The sequence below is a fragment of the Schistocerca nitens genome, chromosome 3 (assembly GCF_023898315.1).
Source record: "Schistocerca nitens isolate TAMUIC-IGC-003100 chromosome 3, iqSchNite1.1, whole genome shotgun sequence".
NCBI classification, from domain to species: Eukaryota; Metazoa; Arthropoda; class Insecta; order Orthoptera; family Acrididae; genus Schistocerca; species Schistocerca nitens.
Window position 1 is genome coordinate 363740693 of NC_064616.1, and position 22536 is coordinate 363763228.

The 22536-nt window shown below is 46.0% G+C and overlaps 1 protein-coding gene across 1 annotated transcript in view; it reads right to left on the reverse strand.

The window, feature by feature from the left end:
• LOC126249233 (uncharacterized transmembrane protein DDB_G0289901-like) overlaps window positions 1–22536 on the reverse strand; it is a 72239-nt gene that overhangs the window by 47500 nt on the left and 2203 nt on the right. The window lies entirely within an intron of this gene.

A 22536-nucleotide genomic window follows, 5' to 3' on the forward strand; every position in this document is an offset into this window, starting at 1 on the left:
CCTTTGGCTTCCGCGCGCCTTTCCCCCCCCCCCCCCTTTGGCTTCCGCGCGCCTTTCCCCCCCCCCCCCTTTGGCTTCCGCGCGCCTTTCCCCCCCCCCCCCCTTTGGCTTCCGCGCGCCTTTCCCCCCCCCCCCCTTTGGCTTCCGCGCGCCTTTCCCCCCCCCCCCCTTTGGCTTCCGCGCGCCTTTCCCCCCCCCCCCCTTTGGCTTCCGCGCGCCTTTCCCCCCCCCCCCTTTGGCTTCCGCGCGCCTTTCCCCCCCCCCCCCCTTTGGCTTCCGCGCGCCTTTTCCCCCCCCCCCCTTTGGCTTCCGCGCGCCTTTTCCCCCCCCCCCCCTTTGGCTTCCGCGCGCCTTTTCCCCCCCCCCCCCTTTGGCTTCCGCGCGCCTTTCCATGATTTTCCTAAATCGCTCCAGGCAAATGCCGGGATGGTTCCTTTGAAAGGGCACGGCCGACTTCCTTTCCCATTCTTCCCTAACCCTATGAGACCGATAACCTCGCTGTTTGGTCTCTTCCCCCAAAGAACCAACCAACCTTTGGCTTCCTCACCCTTCCCCTTTGGCTCCCTCACCCTTCCCCTCTGGCTCCCTCACCCCTCCCCCTTTGTTTCCTTCCTGTGCGTGTCTGTAGGGCGTCCCACGCATTGCTGCTGACGGGGTAACGCGTAATCCCCACCCTGGGCAGACAGGTAGGACACGTATGTACCCACCTGGTAATGGCCAGGCCCAGGGAGGGATGATTACCCGAGCTGGTACCTTCCAAAGGTGCCGATTGGTCCCTCCGTCAATTTCTCGGGAGGTGACACCTGAGGTTTGAACAATCATTTTAGGTGGAGTGCCCTCAGAGAGGCGCCACCCACCCCTCCCCCCTCCCACCCCCCTACCACAAGGAAGGAGCGCGCCATCAGAGACACCGGTAATCATGGGGATACTTCCGCAGTGGCGCAGTGGTTTCCTCTGTCTACAATTTCTGCTCAGAAGCGAAAGTTAGATGAGTCTCAGCCACAGACAATTCTTCAATCAGTGCCACAGTTCCTTGTTGTTTCTCTGTCAAAGGTCAAGATTTCTCCAGTCAACCCTTTAATTATTCAGAAAGGTGTCGACGCAATTGCAGGTCCTGTAAAGTCTTGTTCCCGATTAAGAAGTGGCACCTTGTTAGAAACAGTCAGTGCCCTCCAGGCACAAACATTGCTGCGAACTTCACTGCTACACATCTTCCGTGTCTGGGGGAGGTGCACCGCACTTTAAAGTGCGGCCTTTTATACACGCTCACTCGATGCACTGTCAAACGACGAAATTCAAAACTACCTGTCTGACCAGCGTGTAACAGGGTTGACAAGGACTTGGGTACCAATCCGTAATATCTTATTGACATTTGACATTGTTAAACTACCATTGAACATTAAAGTGGGCTATGAGATAGTTTCAGTTCGCCCTTACACCCCCAACCCTACGCATTGCTATCAGTGTCACCAGAGTGAAGGAAAAGTTGTCTACGTTTGCTGCTCGTAAGTTATTCGCCAGTCAAAAGCCCACTGTGCCTCCAGCAGGTAAACACAGCATTGTCCTTGCATCTCTTCAGCCTACTAAAGAGGTAGCCATGCAGACTTGTGATCTCACCTTTAGTGCCACGGTCGTCAGATCAGCCAGTCCAAAGATCGCACGTTCAACCTCCCCACTATCACCTGCTCACTCTACGGCTCACACTGCATCAGCTCCTGCTAAATCACGAGCCCCAAAATCAAACACCTGGACTTGCAAAAAAGAGCCTACTTACGAAGATTTTTTTACGTCCCCTGACTTCACAACCATCAATTCCTCCCACATCTCAACGTCATGTTTCCAAGAAGGCTCACAAGAAACAAAGTTCTTCTCCTCTGCCACGGCATGTCTCATCTACAGCGCAACCTGGCAGTAACCGCCTTCGGCTGTCATGTGTCGCCAAGGTGCACTGATGGCGGCTGATAGTTGGTGGGAGGAGCTGACCCCGAACAACCTATGGATAAAGATCTTCTGCCTTTGGCTGAATGCTGTTCCACGCTGTCTGCTGCCACCTCTTAGCAGTCTTTGAGTTGAGAGCAACCATGGTAAAATTCTTCCCTTTTCTGTCCACCCTATGTCCATTATCCATTGGAATATCCACAGCACTAGAGCCAATTAGGATAAATTGTCGATCCTCTTACGATCCTACTCGCTAGTCATCTTCTGTCTTCAGAAAACAAAGCTGCGTACCCACGATCACTTTGTTTTCCCCCATTTTCAGTCAGTCCGATTTGATCTCCCCTCTGTTGATGGCACTCCACCACATGGGGACTTACGACTCTTCTCCATGATACTGCCCATTATCACCCAATCCCCTTAAACAGTTACTCCCAAGCTGTTGCTGTCCGTCTTTCCCTTTCTGGATACACCTCTCTCTCTCTGTCTGTCTGTCTGTCTGTGTGTGTGTGTGTGTGTGTGTGTGTGTGTGTGTGTGTGTGTGTGTGTGTATGCCATCGTCGACATTGACAGCAATAGCTGATGTCCAGCTCCTGCCCCCTATTTGCTGGTTTGGGATTTCAATGCCCACCACACGCTTTTGGTGTCTCGCTTCCTTGTCCACTAGACTCTCTATTGATTGACTTCTTCCACCAAGCGGATCTTGTTTGCCTCAACACTTGGGAACCTACATTTTTGTCTACCTCCACGACGAATTTCATTTGGACCTTTTGGTCAGTACTGTTCAACTAGCTCAGTGCTTTGAATGGTTCGCTCTTCCATGTGTCCTTTGATTGCAGCCATAACTGCAGTCTATGCGCCCAAGGTGCTGGAAATTGGCCCAAGCCGATTGGACACTTTCTTTTCATCTCTATCAACATTCGATGGCCGTCACTTTCCTAGCGTCGACGATTAGGTCACTCAAGTTACAGAAGTTATTCCTACAGCAGCAGAACGTTTAATACATCGCACCTCTGATTTGCCCCGGCGCCTCCCAGTACATTGGTGGAATGAGGCGTGCCGTGACGCAATAGGCGAGTGGAGACGTGCTCTTTGCGTTTTCCACCACCACCCTACTTTGGCAAACTGTATCCGCTATAAGCAGTTACGTGCGCAATGCCGTCGCGTCATCTGTGATAGCAAGAAGGCAAGCTGGGCCTTCTTTACTAGCTCTTTTAACACCTTCACTCCCTCCTCAGAAGTTTCGAGTCGAATTCGACGGTTATCAGGCGCGCACTGTTGCGCATGACACCTTAGTGGGCCCAATCGCAATTTCTAACTCATTGGGTCAACACTTTGCTGGGATTTCGAGCTATTCAAATTACCCGCCAGCCTTTCTCCCAAAGAAACGAGTAGCAGAAATGCGACCTCTTGCTTTGTCCTCTCAATAGCGAAAGCTATAATACTGTTTTCTCCATGCGGGAACTCCAACACGCACTCTCTTCTTCGCGCTCTTCCGCCCCCCAGGACAGGGTTGCGTCCACGTCCAAATGTTGCTGCATTTATCATACCATAGTCTGTGTTACCTCCTTCGCATTTATAATCGAATTTGGACCGACAGTACTTTTCCCAGACGGTGGCGGGAAGCTATCGTCGTTCCTGTTCCGAAACCTGGAAAGGACAAACGTCTCCCCTCTAGCTATCGCCCCATTTCTCTCACGAGTAGTGTATGTAAGGTTTTGGAGTGTATGGTGAATTGCCGTTTAGCTTGGTGGCTGGAGTCCCGCAGTCTTTTAACACATGCCCAATGCGGATTCCGAAAGCATCGTTCTGCAGTTGACCATCTTGTTGATCTCTCCACTTATATCATGAACAATTTTCTCCGGAAACGCCAAACACTAGCAGCATCTTTTGATCTGGAGAGCATACGATACCTGTTGGAGGACAGGCGTCCTCCGCACACTGTTCTCTTGGGGCTTTAGAGGTCTGCTGCCCCTTTTCTTCGCGAATTTATGGCAGAGCGCACATTTAGAGTGCGGGTGAACACTACTCTCTCCCGTACTTTCTCCCAAGAAAACGGGGTGCCCCAGGGCTCCGTGCTGAGTGTTGTACTGTTTGCCATTGCCATAAATCCAATTATGGATTGTCTCCTTCCTGATATCTCGGGATCCCTCTTTGTGGACGATTTTGCGATCTACTACAGCTCTCAACGGACCAGCCTTCTTGAACGACGTCTACAAGGATTTCTCGATCGCCTCTATTCTTGGAGCATCGAAACCGGCTTCAGTTTTTCTCCCAGTAAGACCGTTTGTGTTAATTTTTGGTGACGTAAGGAGTTTCTTCCACTCTCCTTACATCTAGGACCTGTCAACCTTCCGTTTTCGGACGTCGCTAAATTCTTGGGTCTTGCGTTTGACAGAAAACTGTGCTGGTTCTCCCACGTTTCCTATCTTTCGGCTCGCTGTCTGCGATCCCTCAACACCCTCCGTGTCCTGAATGGTACCTCCTGGGGAGCGGACAGAGTGGTCCTACTCCGCCTCTATCGCGCCTTAGTGCGCTCGAAATTGTACTATGGAAGCATAGTTTACTCCCCTGCTCGGCCGTCTGTTTTTTGGCGTCTCGACTCTATCCACCACCGTGGATTACGTTTAGTGTCTGGAGCATTTCACACCAGCCCTGTGGAAAGCTTTTATGCTGAGACTGCTGAACCTCTGCTGTCCGATCGGCGAGCTGTCCTAAGTCGTTATGCTAGCCATTTGTCTTCCATGCCTGCTAATCCGGCCCATGACATTTTTTTCGACGTCTCCTTGGATTTAGGGTATGCAGGCCGCCCTTCCTCCCTACTACCACCACCGGGAGTCCGCTTCCGTCAACTGCTCCATTCTCTTTCCTTCCGCTTTCCGAAAAGTTTGACAACTTGGGGTACAACACCGCCTTGGCTCCGTCCCCGGATCTGCCTGCTCCGTGACCTGTCAATTTCCCATTGATGGTACCCCTTCACTTGTTTATCGTCGGGCATTTTCTGCTCTGTGCACAAATTAAGGAAGCCGCATTTATTTACTCTGATGGCTCGAAAACATAGTTAGGTGTAAGGAGTGCCTATATTGTTGGCGACACCCCAAATAAATTTCGGCTTCCTGACCAGTGTTCGGTTTATACTGCGGAGCTTTACGCTGTTCTCCAGGCTGTCCAATACATCCACGCCATCAGCGGATACAGTATGTTATCTGTTCAGATTCTCAGCTCTCTCCTCAGTCTCCAAGCTCTTTACCCTGTCCACCCTCTGGTGCACCGGATTCAGGACTGCCTACGCTTGCTCCACTTGGGGGCCGTCTCGGTGGCGTTCCTCTGGATCCCAGGACACGTTGGTATCTGTGGAAATGAGGCGGCTGATATACCGGCCAAGCCTGCAGTCTCTTCTTCGGCCAGCTATTTGCAAGATTCCCTTCGCCGATCTACGGAGTGTTTTATGTCGTCGTGTTCTTTTCTGGCATGCACATTGGTCGACACTTCCCCATAATAAATTGCGGGATGTGAAAGCTCTTCCTGTGCTTGGACCTCTTCCTCCCGAACGCGTCGTCGGGAGGAGGTAATTTTCGATAGACTCAGGATAGGGCACTGTCTTTTTTAGCCATCGACATCTTTTAAGCGGCGATCCTCCCCACTCTGTCCCCACTGCTCTCAGCTGTGGACGGTAAGACACCTTTTAATTGAGTGCCCCTATTTTACTCAGTTACGCGCCCGTCTACAGCTGTCGCCTGATATATCGTCCATTTTAGAAGATGACACGCGCTTGGCCGATCGCGTTCTTGGAGTTTTAGTGCAAGTGAAATGACGTCAGTCATTTGAAGCTTTTTTGGGGACAACCAACCCTTTTCTGTAGTGGATTTTTAAACTTTCCTTCCTTCTGCTTTTAGTTTCTCCAATTTTTTGAGTTTCGTTCCCATTTCTGCTGGTTTCCATTTTCGGTTTTTACTGTTTACTAAGTCACGGACCGGGCGCTAATGACCATAGCAGCTTTGCGCCCTAAAACCAAAACAAACAATAAAAATCCTCTCTTCATAGTGTCTAAGTGTGCTGAAAGCTTATATCCACCTACATTTACGTTTTGCGTATCTGTGACTATGATATTTGGACGTGAATGTTTATTTCCCCGACCTAATATACATTCCATCCCAAAGATATTTGCTCCATTTCGCAGTCAGCCAATGACGACTGAGGTTACACCCAGAAAATGAGAACATTGTGATACAAGTGGCGTATTTTGTAGATTATTTTGGTTCATGTGGATCAAATGTGTAGTGTTGTGCAGTGTTTGGGGAAGATTTTTATCCAGTCATAGCTTATGGAAATACATGTGCATTTGCCATGGCAACAGCAAGGCAGAGAGAAAACAATGTCAGATTTGTGACAGATCTCAAAATACATGAAAACACACAGGTGTACAAAAGGACAGATAAGTATTCAATATAACATGATATACTGTAGTGTTGTGAGTGTGTCTACAACAGCAATGTTTTAATTTTTCTGAATATGCTTACCATGTGGCCTGTTCCTTTAACGCTGTTTTGGCTCCTTTGCTTTATGAAGATGCTTAACACATATCCACATCGGACTATCACATAAATCCATCTTTTACTTAGATCACATTCAGACTCTTGAACAGATTGCCACATATCAGCCTAACTTAATTACGGGGTGGGTGCACTACAGATAATTTATCACCTCAGTGTTCTGTGGGATATTTTTGTGCACTATGATCACACACTAGCCATATTTTGTAGAATAAAAGAAAGGTAAGGACAGTATTTGTAGATAATAGTAATTAACTGTTTGTTCCTTGCATGTGGCACATTTCATTGCTTACAATCTTTGGTGTTGTAAATTTTTTTCCCTTCTGTGAGTCAGTGTGGTATTGACAGTGCACCTGCCCCCCCTCCCTTCCCCCAGAAGAAAGGGGGGGGGGCGGGTGGGACCCACACACTTCATTCAGGAATAGTTGTTAAGTTGAAGAATGAAACTCATGTTCTCGTTATGGTGTAAAGTTTTTGCCCAGTTAGGAGATTCAATTACATTGATTTTAGTTCAGTATTTAATGTGTTTTTTAAGAAAGGCAATTTTACAGAATTGTTAAGTGACCATCATAATTGATATTTATATATTCAGAGTTTAAAGTGGAACTCTGTACATTACAAAAGGCAGTAAAAGTCTCTTGCCATCACCATGGATGGCAATGCATGCTCAGCAATGTGCCCCCATGCTGCCCACAAGTTTGGCACATAGTCTTCCAGTAGGGCTTTCCATTTTCCAGCACAGTTGACAATTACAGGATGGTAGTTGGTGCATGTGGATGTGCTGGCAGTATATCTCCCCAACACACCCTCTCATGCTAGATGGGAATTAAGGCAGGGGAATAGACAGGCCAGACCATTTTCCAAATATCTTCTCTTTCCCAGATGCCTTGCACCTGCAGTGTTCAATGCAGCTGTGAATTTTCATCTATAAAAATGGAGTCAGGGCCAAATGCAGTCTTGAAAAGACAAACAGCTGGGAGGAGTAGTTTCCCAATGATACTGACCTGTAAATGTACTGTTCAAAGATTTGGAGGCAGCACACATGCAACATTATGGTTCTCCACACCATAACATCTAGACAACCAAAATGATCTTGTTCGACTATGTTCCTGGGTGCATTATGTGTGGCCTCATGGTGGGATTACTAATGCACCCCTACAACATTGCCTGATATTATAATTTTGGTGATCTAGTTGTCAGGATTTAGGGACGCACAATTTTGCAAGGGCATATTCTCTTCAAATCTTTGAACACAGTACACTCATCAGTCAACATCAATGTGACACTTTTCTCCTTCCCAATGTTTGGTATTCGACCATGACTTCATTTTTATGGATGATGATGCGTGACCACATTGAACAGCGCAGGTAGAGCAGCTCTTGGAAGGCAAGGATATTTGGGGAATGGACTGATCTGCCTGTTTTCCAGACTTAAGTCCCAATGAGTGTGTTGAAACACACATTGCAGCATGGCTATATGCACTAATGGTCCTCCAGCTACTGTCAGCCATACTGATGGAGGAATGGGACACCCTACCACAAGAACTCCTTACCAACTTAATGACCAACACGAGAGCATGTTGCCATCCTTAGTGATCTCACACTCTATTAATAAACGTCCTGCCATTTGTAATATCCAGGGGACCATCATAAATCATGATGACTTAAAGTAATTATTGTCTTTAAATGAAAGCATCATTTCTGTTTGTCATAATGTATTTATTTCAGTTACCTTCTGTACTACATTCAAGTATTATTTTCTATGTGTAGTTTCACTGAACTATGTTACTTGGCAGTGACACATCATGCAAAAGTTACTTTTGTCCTTATATTTTTCAAGCCATTGTAATATGGATATACATGCCTGTGAATGCTTCTGGGACCCTGTTGTTGTTTACTGTGGTATGAAACTAACACGTGTTGTACGTGCCTCTCACTCGATCATTCTGCCAATTTCGCTGGACGTTTTCGAGCCTGCAACAATAAGTGAGGTTAGCAGTGCGCATGACTCCGGCTATCAAACGCCTTTGTTCCCGCCACATGTGCCCTCCCTCATCGACTGTGCAGTTACCTCTTACGGATCTCCGTGCAGTGTGGGACCATTGCCAATTTCTGCAAATGCTTCGCTGGACAACCTACTACCACCAGGACAACGATTTGCCACCCCGCAATCAATGCAGCACCACGTGGATACCTGCCACGTGGCCGGAACTGCTTCATTCACAGGTCTACCTCCTCAGCAACCGACCATGCCCGCGCCTGCCTCGGTTCAGCATCAGCACATGCCTCCCTACTCAGATACCTCAGCCTGCAACAGGAACAATAACTTGTTATCTGTGCCTGACCTCCACTTCTGTCCCACTGCTATGCCTCAGTGTTTTGTGCCACGACATTCACCTTATCCGCACACCGTTTTGAGTGGAGTGACTATGAACACTGAACATTCACACATTCCGTCCCACGTTTGACATCATTTCCCGCACAGGGCTTCTGGACAGCCCGCACCTCCGCAGTCTCCCTGCAACACAGGTGGCCCCGGCTCTGATCATATGTCGAGCTTTCTGTGAACTAACACGTGTTCTCAAACTTTGAACTTTTCTCACCTGTCGCCCCCACCCCCCACCCCGCTGGCTCCAGTTGAGCTTCTGCTACCATTCTTGGCACATCTCGGTGCCTCATCTGCGTTGGTCTTCCGCGACACGTCAATCTGAACACACCCACAACGTGTTGAGCTTCCGAAACCGCAATCAACACATTACGGTGTCTCACCCGTGTCGGCCGTCCACGTCGTGACGGATTGTGCTCAACCACAACGTGTCACCTTCACGCTGCCACCCAAACAGCCGTCATTGCAACATCCCATGGAGGCACACTCTCCTGGAATACTACAGCAACAGCTCGATTCAGGCAGTGCCCCAAGGAACTCAACTCAACCTGTTCTTCCGAACATTCTACAAAGCTTACCGACGCTGCCGCCGTTTAATTCCGACAGAGCAACAACCTGGTTCAAAATTGTGGACGAAGTGTTCGACCATTACAAACTCGACGAGTCAACCAGGTTTCTGTGCCTAATCATCCACCTGCCGACCAGGACGACTTGATTGCTGACCTGGTCGACACCCTGGACACATCTACCCGGTACACTCTAGCCAAAAAGAGTTCTATGCCGGCTTGCACTCTCAACTGAGGCAGCAGTACGGCAAATGCTCCACGTCTAGCAACTACGCAATGACAAACCTTCCCAGCTCTGGAGATGGCTACGTGCCCTGGTCAGCACTGATCTACTCTGACACAGCTCTCCCCGCCATCTGGTCAGATAAACTATCTCCTCACATCCGCTTTGATCTGGCTCAAATGTCTCCTGAACCTGTCGAGCAAAGGATGACAATTGCTGACAAGCTACAGGATGCATTACTGCTCTATTTCGCCAGCCACTGCCTACTTGACAAATCTCAGGTTCAGGCTCATCGCCCTGCGTCCGGACGCGGCCGGGGCCGTACTGTGCCGACCGTTCCGCTCGCAGTAAACAAGCAACTGCGACGTCACCGGCTCTGCCCACGGGCACGCCCCCTTCTGCAACCGAACCTGCTGTGGCCACCGCCACTGACAACGAACCTTCAGCAGGAAATGCAACTGCACTACCCGTACTGTTACTTCCACACACGGTTTGGTGAGGCGGCACGGAACTGCAGACCACCCTGCTACTTCCCAAACGCCAATCGAAGGTAGGTCCAGGTGCTGCCTCCTGTGCACATGACAGCCCCCCCCCCCCCCCCCCCGTGCTCCATTCTGTCTGGGAACGATCAGATAATTGCGGACGACTTTGTTAGACATTTCTTCGGGATACCTTTTCCTAGTGGACACAGGCACCGATGTTTCGCTGCTGCCTACGTCCTTAGCGTCATCGAACATCCGCCCTCATCATACTTCACTGCAAGCCGTGAATTGAACTAAACTAGAATGCTCAGGTTCAACTTCCCACATCTCACTCTCCGCAAACTGAAAACTCGAGTGGACTTTTTTAGTGTGCGAAATTGACGAACCTATATTAGGCATTGACTTCTTGGGACACCACAAACTTTCACTGGACCTAATGCGAAACACCGTCTTTGATAAAGACTCACTTCCCCTGTGCTCCATCGAGCAAGCCCCCGCCTGTGACACATCAGTCTGGGCTCATCTCATCCGTACATGCTCGTCTCTATCGACGACGTTACAAGAAACCACGCACAAGTGCCTTGTCGAGCTTGAACACATCGCTCACCTACGCAAGGAATACTTTGAGCTCTCCCTCCGGCTCCACGAAACACAGCTCCAGCTCTCTGATGCAGCAAAGGAATTACACTACAGCAAGGACAGTAAGTGTGCCGAATCTGCTTGCAATCCCAGCAATCGAGCCCCCATGTGTTTACCTTCCACTACCCCTCGCAACTGTGCTATCAAGACTGCCATAACGTGTACTGACAGTTCTGCAGAGCCAAACCATCCTAAAACGGCAGCATTTGACACACAGCTGGACACAAGTGCGCATGCGTGACGAGCATCACGTGTTCCCGATCAGATGGCTCCTACCTCGCCCCTCGCAGACAGCACCTCAACCTATGCAACTTACACTCTTGCGCGCCGCCGTGAGACCGCCACTGACAACACAAACAGTACACTCGCGCCAAGCGTTTCGCCCGCAACTGTGCTGCCACAGGCCGCGCGCTCAGACAATGGACCCATTAACGGCTAACGAACTCACCCGACCATGGTGCCACTGCTTCCGGCCAGCGGTCATCATTCGCATTGACTCCTGGTACACTTTGCAGCCTCGGTTCCCGTCGGATCCGCTGAGTGGCTCCGAACACCACGACCACATCTCGCCTTGCTACGGTCGCAGGTTCGGATCCTGCCTCGGGCATGGATGTGTGTGATGGCCTTAGGTTAGTTAGGTTTAAGTAGTTCTAAGTTCTAGGGGACTGATGACCACAGCTGTTAAGTCCCATAGTGCTCAGAGCCATTTGAACCATTTGAACATCTCGCCTGCTCCGCCCGCCACACATTGTAAACAAACCGCCTCCCGTGCCGCCAGCAACATTTCCGTCGTCACCAACGGCACGGTTCACAAGCTTCGCCTCACGCCAGGTCCCCCGATCTCCAGTAAACCATGTTGACTTTGTCCCGAGCGCCTCTTCGACCTTAAAAATCAGATTTATGAACTACTAAGTTCCGGCGTCATTGAACCCTCTGCCTTGAAGATGGCCGCCGAGTAAATGACGCCAGAAACCATTTCCAGAAAGTTAAGTGATTTAGACAGGAATATAATTTAGTTTAACGCCGACAACAAATTAAATACGTGCCTTAGTGTATCGTTTAGTCTTGCCGTTAAAGGTTTGACTTTCCTTTGCGTATTTTTTCAGAAAACACGAAAAGATCGTAACTTCACGAAGTCGCGCTTAGACTTAAATTTTGTAAACGTGTTTATTTCTTGTTTCACGGTAATTTAACTAGTTTCTCGGTAACAAATAAGTAAACTACCGTAAATAGCGAATAACTTCATTGTTTTAATACAGATTTCAGAAAAACAGCGTAACTTTATATCAGAAACTTGCTTATATACATTTGTTTATAGGCCTAATTATCGTAACATTTTTGGAGAATCAAAGTTAAAGTAGGCTATCTCGTTTAATTGTCCTTTTTTTTTTCATTCCATCGAGTGAAATATATAATAAATAGCATATACCTTCATTGTTTTAATACAGATCTCAGGAAAACAGCGGAATTTTAAATCAGAAACTTGCTTATATACATTTGTGAATAGGCTTAATTCTTGTAACGTCTTTTTTGATTTTCGGTAATTTGATTTATTCTAGATAAAGTATTATTTTTGCCATGAGTGAGAAGTGCCTGACTTGCCGTAGAATTGTTAGTTCCGGGGTTTGGTGTGATGGATGCAGTAGTTTTTTTCACTGGGGGGACTGCAGTGGCGTGGGTGTTGGGAAAGTGGATCAGGCTCATCAGTGGTTATGTAGGATTTGCAGCAGAGATAGGAAGATAGTGGAACAGGAGGGGAAAAGTGCTGCCCTTCAGGCTGAGCTAGATCAGGCTAGGTTAAGGAGGGAGAAGGGCAAAGAGAGGTGGGAAGTGGCAACAGGTAGCAGAAGGAACAGGCCTAGAACTAAGTCTGACAGTTTTGTGGTGAATGTCAAAAATAAGTTTGACCTGTTGCTTCAGTTAGAAACTGATGAGCCTCAAGCAGAGGTAGGTGCAGACAGGACACAACAAACTTTCAATAGGAAATTGAAAAAGAATGTAGGAAAGTCATCGAAAAGGAAGAAAGTTTTGTTGTTAGGCAGTTCTCATGCCAGAGGTGTAGGCCAACTTCTGCAGGAGGAATTAGGACCAGAATACCAGGTCACAAATTTTTTCAAACCAAGTGCTAGTCTGGATCAGGTGACAGAGGATTTAAGTTCACTCTGTAAAGGATTTACCAGGGAAGACACCGTGGTTATTGTGGGAGGGCCAGGGAACAGCATCGACAGAGATCCTGGGTACAGTATAGTGTGTGACCTGGTAAAGATTGCGTCGGCATCGAGACACACCAATCTTGAATTTGTATCTGTCCTGAGACGCCATGACCGGCCTCATTTGAACTCTTCTGTTGGGAGAGTTAATTTGGAGTTGGAACGGCTGCTTGGGTTGGGTGTGGGGGCTCATATTGGTGTGGTTTCTGTTGATTATCTCAGTAGGTGGGACTAGACCAGGCACGGCCTACATCTCAACAGGAAAGGGAAGGGGAAACTGGCTGGGGTAATAGCAGGAAATTTAAGGGGGGGAGGCACTGCCATGAATGGTAAAATACCAGTGGTTACAGGTGTTGGAGCAGCACCTTTTTTAGGATAGGTAAGACAGAAAGATGTCAAGTTCTACGAGAGGTTAGGATTGAAACAAATCTTCAGTTTAGGAAAGAAATTAAACAGCAGAATTCTAGCACATTGGATCACCAATCACAGCTGTCAATTATAAATTTTCACCAATCACCAGAAATTTTATCTCCACCAAGTTGTATCTCAGTCCTAGGTAATTGCATTGATGAATTAGTCACCCAACCCAGTTGACATAATCTGCCTCTCTGAACACCATGTGACCACTGGTATAGGAACTAGGCCTAAGCACAATGAGAAACTCAGACAGAGTACTGCAAATGTTAGAATAAGGAAAGGTTCTCATAAAAGTATAATTAAAAATAATGTAAGTATATTTCATCAAAATATTAGGAGTTTAAAGAATAAAGTAGATGAGCTTCTGGTTTGTTAAGAAGATTTTGGAGCTGAGAATGAAATAGATATACTATGCCTGTCTGAGCATCACATTGTTACTGATATGGATAAGGTAAATGTAAGTGGATATAAGCTCTCTGCACATGTAATGAGAGAAAATATGGGGAAAGGAGGAGTTGCCATATATGTCAAAAGTTATCATTGTGCAAAAAGTATAGAAACAAAAAACTTTTGTGTAGAGAAACATATAGAAGCATGTGCCTGTGAGCTTAAATTAAATAAAGGCACATTTATAATTGTAACTGTATATAGGTCCCCATCAGGAAATTTTCATTTATTTCTGAAAAATTTGGACTCCTTGTTGTGCTATCTGTCAGACAGGGGGAAGCAAATTATTATTTGTGGGGACTTCAATGTAGATTCTCTGAAAGAGGGTAATAGGAAAAATGACCTTGAAGTATTACTCGGTTCTTTCAATTTGACACCCGTTATTGATTTTCCTACTCGGGTGGTAAAGGATAGCAGCTCACTGATAGATAACTTCTTTATAGACCAAGATAAGTTTAACCAGATAAATGCTCAGCCTGTTGAGAATGGTCTTTCTGATCATGGTGCACAGCTAGTTACAATATATGACATAGCTCCATTCAGCAATACTAAACAGACCTCCAAAGTAGTACGTCCAGTCAACGATTTAACAATTGCAAATTTCAGGGAAAGCCTACAGCAGTTAGACTGGGATGAGGTGTACCGTGAACCTGATGCCAATTTAAAATATAATTTATTTCATGACATTTTTGTAAATGCATTTGAAAACTGCTTCCCCAAGAAAATAGTTAAATATACTCGTAAGAAACCTTGTAACAAACCATGGCTTACTAAGGGTATAAAAATATCTTGTAACCGGAAAAGGGAAATGTATCTGACAGCAAGAAAGAGTAGTGACCCAGAAACTATCAAAAATTATAAAAACTACTGTGTTATAGTAAGAAAAGTTATTAAAAAATCCAGGAGTATGTGTATCATGTCTGAAATCAGCAACTCTGATAATAAAATTAAAACAATTTGGAATATTATTAAAAGAGAAACAGGTCAACCAAGAGCAGAGGAAGACAGTATTACCATCAAATTGAATGAAAACTTTACGAACAAAAAGTCAGAAGTTGAAAATATTTTTAATAATCATTTTCTAAATGTTGTGGATATAGTAGGATCCAGGTGTTCATTAGAAGATGCTAGGCTGTTAATGGAAGAGGCCATACCTATGCAATTTGATACAATTGAAATCTCACCCACTTCTCCCTCTGAAATTAGGAAAATAATAAACTTGCTTAAAAGCAAAAACTCACATGGAATTGATGGCATTTCCAGCAAAATACTAAAAGCTTGTTCTCAACAGATAAGTAAGATTCTCAGCCACCTGTGTAATAGCTCTCTGGAACAGGGCATTTTCCCTGATAGACTGAAATATGCTATTGTTATACCTTTGCATAAAAAGGGGGATAGATCTGATGTCAACAATTACCGTCCAATCTCCCTTCTAACAGCTTTATCCAAAATTTTTGAGAAAGTAATGTATTCAAGAGTAGCTTCACATATCTGTAAAAATGAAGTACTAACAAAATGTCAGTTTGGTTTCCAGAAAGGTTTTTCAACAGAAAATGCCATATATGCTTTCACCAGTCAAATTTTGAATGATCTGAATAACCGAACACCACCCATTGGGATTTTTTGTGATCTCTCAAAGGCTTTTGATTGTGTAAATCATGAAATTCTGCTAGACAAGCTCAAGTATTGTGGCATGAGTGGGACAGTGCACAAATGGTTTAATTCGTACCTAACTGGAAGAGTGCAGAAAGTCGAAATAAGTAGTTCTCGTAACATGCAAAGATCAGCACATTCCTCAAACTGGGGAACTATCAAGAATGGGGTTCCACAAGGGTCAGTCTTGGGTCCTTTGTTGTTCTTATTATATATTAATGACTTGCCATTCTATATTCATGAAGAGGCAAAGTTAGTTCTCTTTGCTGATGATACAAGTATAGTAATCACACCTGACAAACAAGAATTAACTGAAACTTCCTGGCAGATTAAAACTGTGTGCCCGACCGAGACTTGAACTCGGGACCTTTGCCTTTCGCGGGCAAGTGCTCTACCAACTGAGCTACCGAAGCACGACTCACGCCCGGTACTCACAGCTTTACTTCTACCAGTACCTCGTCTCCTACCTTCCAAACTTTACAGAAGCTCTCCTGTGAGCACTTGCCCGCGAAAGGCAAAGGTCCCGAGTTCGAGTCTCGGTCGGGCACACAGTTTTAATCTGCCAGGAAGTTTCATATCAGCGCACACTCCGCTGCAGAGTGAAAATCTCATTCAAGAATTAACTGATGAAATTGTCAATACTGTCTTTCAGAAAATTACTAAGTGGTTCCTTGTAAACGGACTCTCACTGAATTTTGATAATACACAGTACATACAGTTCCGTACAGTGAATGGTATGACGTCATTAATAAATATAGACCTTAATCAGAAGCATATAGCTAAGGTAGAATATTGCAAATTTTTAGGTGTGTCCATTGATGAGAGATTAAATTGGAAGAAACACATTGATGATCTGCTGAAACGTTTGAGTTCAGCTACTTATGCAATAAGGGTCATTGCAAATTTTGGTGATAAACATCTTAGTAAATTAGCTTACTACGCCTATTTTCACTCATTGCTTTCATATGGCATCATATTTTGGGGTAATTCATCACTGAGGAATAAAGTATTTATTGCACAAAAGCGTGTAATCAGAATAATAGCTGGAGTCCACCCAAGATCATCCTGCAGACATTTATTTAAGGATCTAGGGATATTCACAGTAGCTTCTCAGTATATATACTCTCTTATGAAATTTGTTATTAACAACCAAACCCAATTCAAAAGTAATAGCAGTGTGCATAACTACAATACTAGGAGAAAGGATGATCTTCACTATTCAAGATTAAATCTAACTTTGGCACAGAAAGGGGTGAATTATACTGGCACTAAAGTCTTTGGTTACTTACCAAATAGTATCAAAAGTCTGACAGATAACCAACAAGTATTTAAGAAGAAATTAAAAGAATTTCTGAATGACAACTCCTTCTATTCCATAGAGGAATTTTTAGATATATATTAAGAAAAAAATATTAAAAAAATAAAAATAAAAAATGAAGAAAAAACACAAAAAAAATAGTTATATTAACTTAAGTATGTTGTTAAATTAACCTAATTATGTCATGTATTGGAAAATTTGACTCGTTCCACATCATTACGAAATATCGTATCCATGATCCATGGAACTTGTATTAATGTAATCTGGTCTACGCTCATACATATGACACCCAAGGAAGACAGGTCCTGGCGCATGTGCGGAGACTACCGTCGACTAAACGCACGAACAATTATGGACACCTACACTATACCCAACATTGCCGACTTCACCAGTTCCCTTGCAGGTGCGACCACGTTCTGTCATTGATTGCAAACGGGCCTACCACCAGATTCCCATGGTACATCGAGATGACAGCAATCACCACCCCAATTGGGTTATTTCAGTTTCGATTCATGCCCTTTGGTCTGAAAAACGCAACCCAGACGTGGCAACACTTCATCAACGAAGTGCTATTCGACCTAAAATTCTGCTTTGCATATCTTGATAACATTCTTGTCTGCAGTTCCTCCGTCGAGGACAACATTTGACACGCGCAAACTGTTATGAACACACTCGCGGCAGCAGGCATGAAGACCAACCAGGACAAATTGCAGCTACATCAACCCGCTGTCCCTTTTCTTGCTTTTCGGGTCTCTGCTGACGGCATTTCACCACCCCCTGAGAAAGTACAAACAATACTAAACCTACCCAGACCTTCGTCATTCAAAGAGCTCCAGTGCTTTCTGGGGACGGTTAATTATTATCGCCGACATCTACCTCGGGCTGCGGAGATTCAGGCTCCACTGATGGACGTCTTGGCAGGCACCAACATTTCTGGATCTCGGCCCGTTCCATGGTCCCCTACTACGACTGACTCTTTTACTGCCCTCAAAAATCTTCTTGCCGAGGCATGCACCACCACGCATCCTCATCCCAATGTGCAGCTTTTCAGCACCACAGACATGAGCGATACTGCCATTGGCACTGTCCTTAGCCAGACAATCGACGGCCAAACTTCGCCTTGCAGTTCTTCTCGCGCAAGCTCACCAATGCACAACGGAAATATTCTGCATTTGACAGGGAGTTGCTCGCGGTCTACGAAGCGATTAAGCATTTAAAGACTGACGTTGAGGGACGCCCTTTCTATGTTTTAACGGACCACAAACCCTTGGCTGCGGCCATTACAAAACCACCAGCTTAACCGACTCCTCGCCGCTTCAGATACATGGACTTAGTATCTCAGTTCACCACCGATTTCAGACACACAGTGTGCCGACAATATAGTTGCTGATTGTTTTCACGAGTCGACGCCGTCCATTCGCTGTTAGACCTCTCTGAACTGCCTATCCTCCAACCCGCACCACCTTCCCTGGCATTTCTGGTGAGATCTGGTGCGACGACAGTACGGGCACGTTATGCCCCCTCATCCCAACCATGCTCTGTCGAGCTGTCTTCAACACATTGCATAATTTAGCCCACCCCGGTGTTCGTGCGTCCGCCCGCCTCGTAGCGGAGTGCTTTGTGTGGAGAAATGTCAACAAGGACCGCCAGCAATGGGCACGCTCCTGCCTCGCATGCCAACGCTGCAAAAGTACACAAGCACACTTCACCCCCCCTCCCCCCCTCCCCCCTCCCCCCCTCCCCCCTCCCCCTCCCCCCTCCCCCCTTGGCGCCTTTTCGATCCCTCCTGGGCGTTTGCAGCATATTCACATTCACATTGACATTGTCGGCCCTCTCTCCCCCTCTAACAGCTTTCGTTATGTTCTCTCGTCTATCAACCGAAGAACTCGCTGGATTGAGGCTGTCCCCCTCCCCAAATATTACGGCAGAAACTGTTGCTTGAGCTTTCATCGAGTCATGGTTATCGCGTTTCGGATATCTAGCTATCATCACGACTGACCAGGGCAGACAATTTGAGTCAGCCCTGTTCAACGGGATTTGTAACATTTGCGGCATCCGGTGCATCCGTACCACAGCATATCACCTGCAAAGTAACGGACTAGTCGAGTGCTGGCACTGCACTTTCAAGGCGACTCTTCAATGCCACAACGCTCTATGGAGGAGGCCCTTTCCCTTGTGCTACTCTGCATTCGTGTGATCTATAAGGAAGACCTCAAAGGCACAATAGCAGAGTTCGTATACGGTCAGAACATTTTTCTCCCTGGCGAACTTGTGAGCCCTTCCGCTTCTCTCCCTCAGTCTGACTTACTTTCCTTCGTGGGCCGCGTCAGACGCCACTTCAAGAACTTCCATATCCCTCCGCCCACCAGCCATTCACGCCCTAAGGTTCACGTCCCTAAATCTCTGGACAATTAAGAGTATGTCATGCTCAGAGATGACACTGTCCGTGCTCCCCTCCTACCTCCATATACCGTCCCCTACAGAGTTCTCCAGTGCTCAGCCAACACCTATGACATCCAGATGAAAGATTCAGCTGTTAGTCTCTCTCAAGAGACTTAAGCCTGCCCATGTCGAGCCTTCTTCTACCCCCCCTCCAGGCCACGACCACGCCACTCACTGTCATGGCTCACAATGCTCTGACCACTCCCTCCACGTTGGACTTACACTCTCGATCGAGTGACTTCCAGCTCCAATTGTTGAGCTCTCCTCTGACCTCGCCCTCTACTCCGGTCTCTCACACTCCATAGAGTGACTACATGCTCCCCACATCGAGCTTACCTACGATCGTTCACTCGCCACTGGGCCCTTTTCCAGTCCCTTCGACCTCTCCACCATCGCCTGCCTCGCCCTGTCGAGGTTTCTCACGCGCCCCCCCCCCCCCCCCCCCCCCCCGTGTTGAACGAGCCCTCGCTTGAGGTGTTTGTGCCTGTCCCCCTGGACATAATCCATGACATCTCAATAATACTACACAATTATATACTGTTCATCGTGTGTTTCCCTTGATCCAGTGCTCATGACACAGCCTCTGCCATTCCCTGCCACCTGGTGAAATTTGTTCCCCTCCTGCCCGACGTCGATCTGGACATGCTTCGTGTGTTCACCACACCCACCGGAGACAACGTCATCGTCGCTCCGTTCCACCCACAAACCGCGAACCGCAGGGCTACCTGTCGCCGCAGGGCTGGTATGCCCAGTAAGACGCCTGGTTCACTTAAACGACTTCAAGGTTCGGTGGCCGAACCTTCCTTCACAACATCTACCCACACAGCTCCCCGACGATGCTATTGTGCTGACTATGGGAGGGGGCGGGGAGGGTGGGGGGGGAGGGGGCTATGTGGAGCCGATGGAATCTACAACAACATTGATCTGCATTCATCTTTGGACTCAAAGCATTATCTTTGGCTGTTCCGCCATGTTCAAGTCAGTTCTTTGTGATCCTTGTATGTGTTAAGGTTAATAAATGAACTATTGCTAAATGGTTGTGATTATTGGTGCAACCAACCTGGTAACCCTCCTCAAGATGAATACAACTCTGTACAATCTTGTAGAAGAAACTGGATACGGAAGAAATTTTCCAATGCTGTATTCTCCTGGAAAAATAATTCACCTTGCTCTCTCTCTCTCTCTCTCTCTCTCTCTCTCTCTCTCTCTCTCTGTGTGTGTGTGTGTGTGTGTGTGTGTGTGTGTGTGTGTGTGTGTGTGTGTGTGTGTGTGTGTGGTTTATTTTTTTAATTATTTTACTATTATTATTTTATTCTTGCTGTGCATATGGAGGCACCAAGTAATATATCAATATTCCACTGTTCAGTCCTGAATATATAGAAAATCACTTTTCTGACTTTTGTGATTACGATAAATGTGTAAATAATTCCTTTAGTGGGTTACATGAGTTGTATCCCTTTGTTCATCTAATGCAGTTCTGTAGCTTCCATATGGCAGGTTCACTCCTGAGAACAAAATACTTACATTTGCATACTTCGAATCTCTGGAGTCACTCTTCGCATTATCATGTGAAAGCCTTCTTGCACATGTTTTCATAGATTGATCTTTGACATGAAGTGAGGACATCTATGCAATTACTATGGGTCGTTCACATACTTTGCAATTTCAGATTTATTTTGTGAGCAATAGCATATAACGTTTGTCTTATTCTAGAACAGACTGACAAGCTTTTCTTGTGCTAAGATAATTTCGTGAAACTGGACATTATTCTGACACATCTGTCCATTCAGACTATTCATTTCTGGCATTTTTCATGTACAGTGCCTACATTACTCATCAGTTTGTTATTTGCACCGTATGGGATTTAACTTAGCGTAATACTGCTACAAAATTTGGAAATTACTTGTTTGTAATTGTTTTCCAGTATAAGGGAAAAACTTACAATGCCTTCTTAGACATTTGTGATGTGGAGGGTACAGTAATTTCTAGCCAAAAATTTATAGTCTGTGCTTTTTCTGATGGAAGATAACCTCTGAGAATCTCAACATGGATTTCTTTGCCAACCATGTGTAGGGCAAATCATGACATCAAGTTTACATGAGAAAACATTACAAAATTTCTTTTGCAATTAGACCCACATAATGACAGATTATGTCAGCATAAGTTGCCACCAGCTAATATTCCCACAACACAAAAATAATACAAAACTGCACACTACAATCTATAAAAACTTCCATTTAAGTGGCAGCATACTTTCAAAAGAACAATATGACCATACTAAACATCAACTATGGCAAGAGTTCATTCTTTATTGTCTAAAGCAATATGCATGACATTTTGTAGCACATAGGTTCTAGATGAGATTTACACATGCACACCTCGATTGAAACATAAAGCTATCTGCTTTGTGTGCCAAGAGCAGGGATGGGATCAGAGGCTGCAAGAAGGCAGCATAAAAGTTGGCAGGATCCTCAGCCACTAAAAAACTGTCATCAATTTCTGACTTTCGTATACTATGTCACCTGTGATTAGCAAGCTTTCCATTTCAACTGACAAAATGACTGAACATTACAGGATCTTTTTGCGGAGCCACATGGATCAACCAAAAGTAACGGCAAAGGACTGATAGCATATGATTCCCTGAAATCTTGCAGATGCATAAATCTTCTGATACACACAAATCTTCATCAGATTAGATTCCATGGGGGATTTTTGTTCTGCATGTGAATCTACTATCAAGTGGTGCTTCACTTTCAACAGAAAATACTTTGACCTCAAGTATTTGAAAGCAGTCATCATCCCTGTGTCTCCTCTACTGGCACTTCCAGCTAAGACTTCCTTATGCCTCCACCCACATATGATGGTTGTTAGTTCTGATCCTGTTATCTGAATGTGCACCAGTTACCTGACAACAAAAACTGAAGACAGGCAATTACTCATCTGTGGGTAACTGATTTGTAGTGCACAGGTAAACACAAAAAAGTTGCTGACCCTCGAATCATGAAACGACGCGACGCAGTCATGTTTCGATTCATGAGGGTCAGCAACTGATAAAAAAAAAAGGGGCCCCCCGGGTCCCAAGGTCGCGATGGCGGCGTCACTGTCCCGCCGAGATAATTTGTCCTTTTAGGACAATTATCTGAGCAAGCACCCACGCCAGCAAAAGGTTGCCCGACACCTGTTGATAACAGGAGTTGTTTTAACCGGCTGTACCCGAATTTTAGTACATAAGGGGGGTGATTTGGAGCTCAGCACATCATGTCCTC